Source organism: Neomonachus schauinslandi, chromosome 15, assembly GCF_002201575.2.
Source record: "Neomonachus schauinslandi chromosome 15, ASM220157v2, whole genome shotgun sequence".
Taxonomy (NCBI): domain Eukaryota; kingdom Metazoa; phylum Chordata; class Mammalia; order Carnivora; family Phocidae; genus Neomonachus; species Neomonachus schauinslandi.
In genome coordinates, this window is record NC_058417.1 from 40,603,046 (window position 1) to 40,611,632 (window position 8,587).

Genomic DNA, 8,587 nt, shown 5'->3' on the forward strand with positions numbered 1-8,587 from the left:
CTCATGTGACCATGAGCCAATATTTATTTTGCCTGGCTTTTTAATGGGTCTTCAAAGTCTCTAAAGGTTTATTTGGCAGTTGGTCAGTCCCCACTGAGTGTATGAGGAAGACAAGACACACTGTTTGGAACAGATAGGTATGATTAAAATAAACACCTGAAACAGCCATAAGATGGGTTCTCATAGCATCTGCATTCCGACCAACAACTATCACTTCAAGATTTTTTTTAATTTAAAAAGCAAACAAAAACTCATCATTCAGTGGAACCTATTTGGAGAAATGAGTTCATTCATCTTGGGCAAAGGGAGTAGAACACAAAAAAATACTTTATATTTCTACCAGATGGATTCTTTAGTTACTGACACATGCAAAACAGCCATTTACATTCCAGTTAAGTACTAGGCCAGTACTTTACAGCTTTTCATTATATTCACTTAAACATTGAAAATAAACTCCAAAACATAGGATGTTTTGGTCAATAAATTTAAGAATAAGCCATATACATATATATATATGTATATATATATGTACATATATATATGTATATATATATGTACATATATATATATATCTCCTCCAACTTAATAAGATAACCCAATAGAAAGTTGGCAAAAAATTTGAACGGATACTTCACCAAAAAAAGATATAGGAATGGCAAATAACTGCACAAAAAGATACTCAATATCACTATTAGTCATTAGGGAAGTACAAATTAAAACCAAAATGGGAGCGCCTGGGTGGCTCAGTCGTTAAGTGTCTGCCTTTGGCTCAGATCATGATCCTGGGGTCCTGGGATTGAGCCCCGCATCGGGTTCCCTGCTCCACAGGGAGCCTGCCTCTCCCTCTCCCTCTCCCCCTGCTTGTGTTCCTTCTCTCTCTGTGTCTCTTTCTGTCAAATAAATAAATAACATCTTAATAAATAAATAAAACCAAAATGATGGGGGCGCCTGGGTGGCTCAGTCGATTAAGCGACCAGATTCTGGATTTCGGCTCAGGTCAGGATCTCAGGGTCATGAGATCCAGCCCTGAGTCAGGCTCTGTGTGGGGTGTGGAGTCTGCTTAAAAGATTCTCTCTCCCTCTTCCCCTTCCCCAGTGTGCTCTCTCTCTCTCTCCCTAAACAAAACAAAACCCAAAAAGCAAAAACAAAAACAAAAAAACCCAAAATAATGGACTACAACACCCCCACTAGGATGTCTAAAATCAAAAAGATTGATGATACCAATTGTTGGTGAGGATGTGGAGCAACTAGAAACCTTGTACCTTGCTGGTGGGAGTGCAAAATGGCAGAGCCACTTAAGAAAACAATTTGCTAGCTTTTTTTTTTTTAAATAAAGTTAAATATATATTTACCATACAACTTGGCATACAGTTTCTATTATTTATCCGAAAGAAATGAAAATATATGTCCCCACAAAGACCTCTACACAAATGTTCATAGCACCGTTATTCATAAAAGCCAATAAGTAGAAACAACACAAGTATATCTATGAAGTGCTGAATGGATACAAATTATAGTATATACGTAGGATGGAATACTACTCAGCAAAAAGGGAATGAAGAGCTCCTCCTTCCTACACATGCACAATATGTCTGAAAAGCATTATGCAAGTGAAAAAAATCAGACACACAAAAAAACTATGTACTATATGACTCCACTATTAGTGCATTCTACTAGAACGATTCTGTAAAGGGCAAATCTACATTGACAGAAAGCAGATCGGTGGTTGCCAGGGGCTGAGGTTGGGGAAAGGGATTACATGGAAAGAAGCATAAAGGAACTTTCTTGGGACTCTGAAAAATGGTCTCTACCATGGCTGTGGTGATGCTTATATGACTAGGCACTTTTATGAAAACTCACTGAACTGTATATATAAAATGTGAATTTATCATATGTAAATTTTTACTTCAATAAAGCTGATTAAAGAAAAAAGTAAGTCTTTCTTGATGATAGATCAATCCAGTAATTTTCTAGAGATCTTTACTATAAAAATCAGTATGCAGGGGAGCCTGGGTCGCACAGTAGGTTAAATGTCGGACTCTTCGTTTCAGCTCCAGTCGTGATCTCAGCATCATGAGATCCTGCCCCACGTCAGGCTCCATGCTCAGTACAGAGTCTGCTTAAGACTCTCTCTCCCTCTGTCCCTCCCCCCTGCTTTCTCTTTCTCTCTCTAAAATAAATAAATAAATCTTTTTAAAAAATCAGTAGGCAATTCCACCTTTTAAAAAAACTTCGGGTGAGGGCACTTGGGTGGCTCAGTCGGTTAAGCGTCCGCCTTTGGCTCAGGTTATCATTCCTGGGATCTGGTCCCGCAACAGACTCCCTCCTCAGCAGGAGTCTGCTTCTCCCTCTACTCCTCCCCCCTGCTAGTGATCTCTCTCTCTCTCTCATGCTCTCTCTCAAATAAATAAATAAAATCTTAAAAAAAAACAAACAAAAAACTTTGAGCGACTTCACAACGAATAATAACAGTAGAATGATCAATACTGGGTCATTAACTGTAAAAAAAATGTTACCTGTATGCTAATGTAAGATGTTAATAATAAGGGAAACTGGATATGGAATCTATGGAAACTCCTTCTACTACCCTTATTTTTTTTGTAAATTTAAAACTGTTTTAAAAAATTAAGGTTATTTTTTTAAAAAGTTGATAATTGGAAATAAGAACTACCTTATTGGGGTACTGGGGTGGCTCAGTTGGTTAAGGGACCAGCTCCTGACTTCAGCTTGGGTCATGATTTCAGGGTTGTGGGGTTGTGGGATCGAGCCCCGGGTGGGGCTCTGTGCTCAGTGGGGAGTCTGCTTGAGATTTTTCTCCCTCCCTCCCCACCAGCTAAAATAAATAAATAAATCTTTTAAAAAATAATAACTATCTTATTTACATGTCAAATCTCCACAAAAAGAGAAAGCTCATAAAAACTGAAATCTTTCCCCAGAAAATTGGATCTCAATTTGTTTCAAAGGCTAAAACTGGAATGTAGTCTATCACTAGTTGGAAATGGGAAAACTTTATTGAAATGTTTGGAGATAAAACATTTAAAGAACAATATTCTTAAATTTAGAGAGGTTGAGATCAGAATATTAAAGTTCCAAACTATGAAGTTCTTTCACCCACATACAGGGACCCCTTTGCAGAAAGAGCTTCTCTTTGGGGCAAGTTCAACATCTTTACTACTTTCTTTTACAACAAATAATTCTATCAAACGGCAGACTAAGTAAGGCTTCAGAAGCAGATGGCACTGTAGATTTTTTAATTTTCCATCTCATTCTTTCCTTTTTAGCTCCTGGTGGAGTTGAAACACAAACAATAGGGGTGAACCTACCTCTGCAAAGAGCTCTAGAAACACACAATTGAGTCATTTCGGTGATCACCAATTTCATCAACATTCCATTAAAATCAACTCTGTGGCTAAGTACACAGCCTGATAGATCCTGTAATTAGGATTTTTAAGCACATCTTTAAATTATACCCTCCCACTTGTCCAAGTTATTTACATTTGTTATTAGTTTGAGCTTCTGGGCACTCTGCATGTAGAAAGAACCTTACTAACAGGAAGCTGTGATCCTGAATTCTTATTTAAAAGAAAATTATAGCATTAATATTTTTTAGCATTGCTTGATTAAGAGAATCAGGTCATTTGCACTGGAGACAATGGTGGTAAAAATTAAAGCAGGATGAGTCTTTAGGAGACCCATAGGAAAATGCTGGCTCTCAGGATATGTAATGCTGACTCAGAAGAGTTAAAGCAGTCTCCTACCAGGCTAGAGCCCTACTTGGCTGGTTCTGTACTACACTAGCACAAAGCCTAATCTTTAGTGATTGCTCATTATCATTTAATAAAAAGACTTTTTAGTTATTCCATTTCAAATCAAAGTATTAAGGTAAGTGTGTCAGAGAACAACACACAAGAGGCACTAAGCCCCAACTACCAGGGCGCCTGGGTGGCTCAGTCATTAAGCGTCTGCCTTCGGCTCAGGTCATGATCTCAGGGTCCTGGGATGGAGTCCCACGTCGGGCTCCCTGCTCAGTGGGGAGTCTGCTTCTCCCTATCCCTCCCCCCTCCCACTCTCTCTCTCTCTCTCATTCTCTCTCTCTCTGATAAATAGATAAAATCTTAAAAAACAACAACAACAAAAAACAACCAACTACCTGTTCACTAATTCATGATTTTAAGGTTTGGAGCACTGAGGTCCCAAATGACAGGCTGATGGAGTAAAGAGGTAGGAAGGAACCAATATTCAGATGTTCTGTTTGGACAAATTAAAAAAAAAAAAAAAAAGCTAGGGACTTTCTGGAACGAAGGCATTCCCTAAGAGCAGTTTTTCCTTTTTAAACCTTCCCCCTCAATATTAATCCTCTTCACCTTTCCCCATATGCTTTTTTCCCTTTTCTTTTTAGTTTTTAACTACCCTATGTAGAAAATGTAATGTGTTTTTAGGGTTGCTGCCTCGAACCTTTTTTGGTAAGTTGCTAGTCAACAATTAGAAACTTTTTACATTTAGTCCAAGACAGGAAAAAGATACACTTAATGAAATGAAGTGTTACATGCTTCAATAAGACACAAAGCAAGAGCAGGAACCGTTACCCACAGGACTAAGGAAACCAAATTTTTTATCTCAAGAATTAAATAGACAAAATTGATTATTTTAAATTGTTTTTAAAAGGCATGCTAGCTCATGGGGCACCTAGGTGGCTCAGTCAGTTAAGCAGCTGCCCTTGGCTCAGGTCATGATCCCAGGGTCCTGGGATCGAGCCCCGCATCGGGCTCCCTGCTCCTCAGGGAGCCTGCTTCTCCCTCTCCCTCTGCCTGCCTCTCTGCCTGCTTGTGCTCTCTCTCTCTCTCTCTCTCTCTCTAATAAATAAATAAATAAAATCTTAAAAAAAAAAAAGGCACGCTAGTTCAAAGGCAAGTAAGTATAAGGGAAACAAGTCTGACCACATTTTCTCACTTTTTCCCTTCTCATGAAAGTCTTCTTGGGAGTACAATTTCAGTTTTTAATCCAAGGCTCCTTATTCTATTGCTGTTTCAAAGAGAATTAAAGTAACACCATAGTGAATAAGTTATTTCCACTTCAGGGAGTTTTGTGCTTTAGCATCAAGTTCCATGATGGGTCTAAAAGTACTCTGCCAGTTAGTGGCAGAACTAGGATCCAGACTTCCGGACTCCAAGTTCCAGAGATCTACCCACTATTTATTTATTCCACAAATACTTACTGAGCACCTAACAATGTGCCTGGCACTATTTTAGGTGTTTAGGGTATATCAGTGAATAAAACAGGCAAACATCCCTGCCTCGGAGAGTTAATTCACAGTGGCTGTGAGACACACACTCTTCCTAACAGTATTATTACATTTTTATAGATGGTCCTTTCCTCTATTATAAGTGTTTTAAAGGGGGGGGGGGAGTACTTATCTCCTAACATACACCTTCTTCTATGTAAGTAAGTAATCTCTTTTATCACTGCCACACCATCCCAGCCCTGTGGATTCCAAGGCTTAAAATAGACAAGCTCTCACAGAAACCTCTGATAGAGTTAGCACCTTCTCCGGCTGGAAACTTCCTTCAGTGCGGGTTTCCTAAACTTAAAAGCACCGGTGGGGGTGGGAGTTCTCTTCAAAGACATCACTGCACTAACCGAGGAGGAAGAGACCACACTTTCCACACCGTCTTTGCACACACCCAGTTGTTCATCGACCTCGGTTCCTTTCTCTCAACCGCGCCCCTCAATTGCTAGGCTCCCCACCCAGCTACCCCATTTACAATCCTACATGTCACCCATCAAAAGCCCACTCTCCATATTCCACCGGGACACTAACATCCTTCTACATCCCTTTCCCTCCCCGCCCCCGGAACAATTTCTCAGTTAAGAAATAAGTTTGTCCCGCATTTCCTAACTGCCATGTCCCAAATACAACACCTTGCCTTTGCTTCAAGGCGCTTCCCCTTCTATCCCTCGATCCTCAGGACAGTTCTGGGGTGGGCAGGGATTGGCGCGAGACCAAATTTAGAGAGAAGCAGCCAGCCTGCTACTCGGGGCCGGGACAGGGTAGAGGCGTGCGAGGCGCCTAGCGCGCAAACGTGAAGAGGCACTCCGCACGCGCTGGACCCCGAAGTGAGTGCCCCCTTTCATTTTGAGCCTAGGAACCTCCCTCGCCTCACCTTGGTCCCAGCCCTGTTTTTACTGCCACCCCTCCCTCAACACCCCCCAAAGTCATCACAAACTGCCCCCGCGTCTAGCCCTCCCAGTGCATAGCCCCAAGTCCCTGGGAGTCCACCTCGCTAACGGCCCCCACAGGTGCCACCGCCCACCCGCGCCCTCTCCGCTCTGGGGCTCCCGCCCACCCGGCCCACCCCGCCCTCCAAGGGAGTCCCCATCCCCGGGCCCGCCCCCGCCGCTCCTCCCCCGGACACACCGCCCGCCCTCCCTGCCTCAGACGCGGTCCTCGCCGGGGGCTCGTTCGTCCCATCGCCCCCTTTCCTCCAGCCCTCGGACGGGGAGGTGGCGCCCCGCTACCCCCGGCCAGGCAGGCTATGTGTCCCTCCGCTTCCTCCCAATTCTCTGACCCCTTCGCCTCTCCCTCCCTCAGGCCACGGGTGGCGAAGTGCCGAGGCCGGGCCCCACCGCCCGGCCCGGGCTTGTTTACTCACTCACCCTCCATCCCGAGCCGCAGGGACCCGCCGCTAGGACGCCTGCGCGCCGCGGCCCCGCCCCCGCGCCGCGGCCCCGCCCCGCACCTCCTCCCGGCGCCTGCGCACTGCGCCGCCCGCGCCCCGCCCGTGGGGCCACCTGGGCTTCCTTCTTCGCACGTCTGTCGTTTGGCGCCAGTACTCCGAACTCAGGAGTGCCAGGTGATGCGGTCCGAGCCCGACGGTTTCCAAGGCGGCGCTGTCAGGGGACAGGAAGGGCTCTCGGGAAGCCTCCCAGAGCTACTAATATCTTCTTGGAGACCCTATCCAGCTGTTGCACCATCTTCACAGGCTGGCGTCAAGCCACGTTTCACTTCAGCATTTGAAACCAACCCGGAACCCCTTCATACTGATCCCTCACACCTACCAATACCTCCAAACACCCGTCTACGAGCTCTAAATTATCCTTCTTGCTTTATTTACACCCGGCTTCCCTATTTTGTCAAAAGTTTTCCCAGTCACTTAGATTCAAATGAATAGCCTTGTATCAAAGTATCTCCTCACAAGATACCTATAAGTTACAAAGGAAAAAAAATAGTAACTTTACAGGACTGAAAGCTGGCAGACATCACCTTAAGCAAGTGGTCAAAGTTACATCACCTTAAAATTAAAAACAAAACAAAACAAAACAAAATTAACATCACTAGTGATGAGAGATGGTTTTATTAGGTGCCCCTCGATATGATGCAATGAGAAGGGCACAAAATCCCTTCTGTAGTATTCTTGAAAAAAATGCATAAGCTGAATTTAATCATAAGGAAACATCAGACAAATCCAAAATAAGGGGCGATCTACAAGATAACTGGCCAGCATCTTTAAAAATGTGATGGTCATGAAAAACAGAAAGAGTGAGGGGGCACCTGGGTGGCTCAGTCGGTTAAGCAGCTTAGGTCATGATCCCAGCGTCCTGGGATTGAACCCCAAGTTGGGCTTCCTGCTCCGAAGGGAGTCTGCTTCTTCCTCTCCCTTGGCCTGCCGCTCCCCCTTCTTGTGCTCCCTCTCTCTCTCCATCAAAGAAATAAATAAAATCAGAAAGAAAAAGAAAGAAAGAGAAAGAAAGGAAGGAAGGAAGGAAGGAAGGAAGGGAGGGAGGGAGGGAGGGAGGGAGGGAGGAAGGAAGGAAGGAAGGAAGGAAGGAAGGAAGGAAGGGACTATCCCAGATTGGAGGAGACTAAGGAAACAGGACAATTAAATGTAATGTGTGATTGTGTGATTCTGGATTGAATCCTGGTCGAGAAGAAGGACACCAGTAGGATAATTGATGAAGTTAGAATAAGGTCTGTAGACTAGTTAAAAGTAGTTTATCATCTCAGTTCCTGGTTTTGGCAGTTGTACTTCCTCAACATTTGAGGAACTTGGCTGATGGGCATATGGGAACTGTCTACCATTTGCAATTCTTTCGTAAACCTGAAGTTACTTCAAAATATAAAGTTAAAAAAAAAACTTAAAATACAAAATAACATTACCTTGAATTTGTCTCCAAGTACATAATTACAAAAGCCTATAATGCTCATTTTTTCAGATAATCTTCATAACTCTATGAAATAGGTAGGGAGGATTTCAGTTTTATACACAAGACTATTCTGGCCTAAAGAACTTAAAAGACTTGCTTTACACAGATGAAAAATTTCTCTGTCAGGGCTTAAACTCAGGTCTCTGGATTCCAGATTTAGGGTTCTTTTCCTTATACCAGAAACTTTGGCTTTGCTTTTTTTCTCTTGCCTCTGATTACCAAATCAAAGCAAATATTCCTTCATACTTAGCAATTTGCAATAATATTCCTTTCCATTCCCCCTGCCTTCTAGATCCGTGGTTTTCAAGTGTGGCTCACATTTAAATCAGCTGGGGAGCTTTATTAACTATTGATGCCTGCCTCCCACCTCCAGAGAGGCTGATTA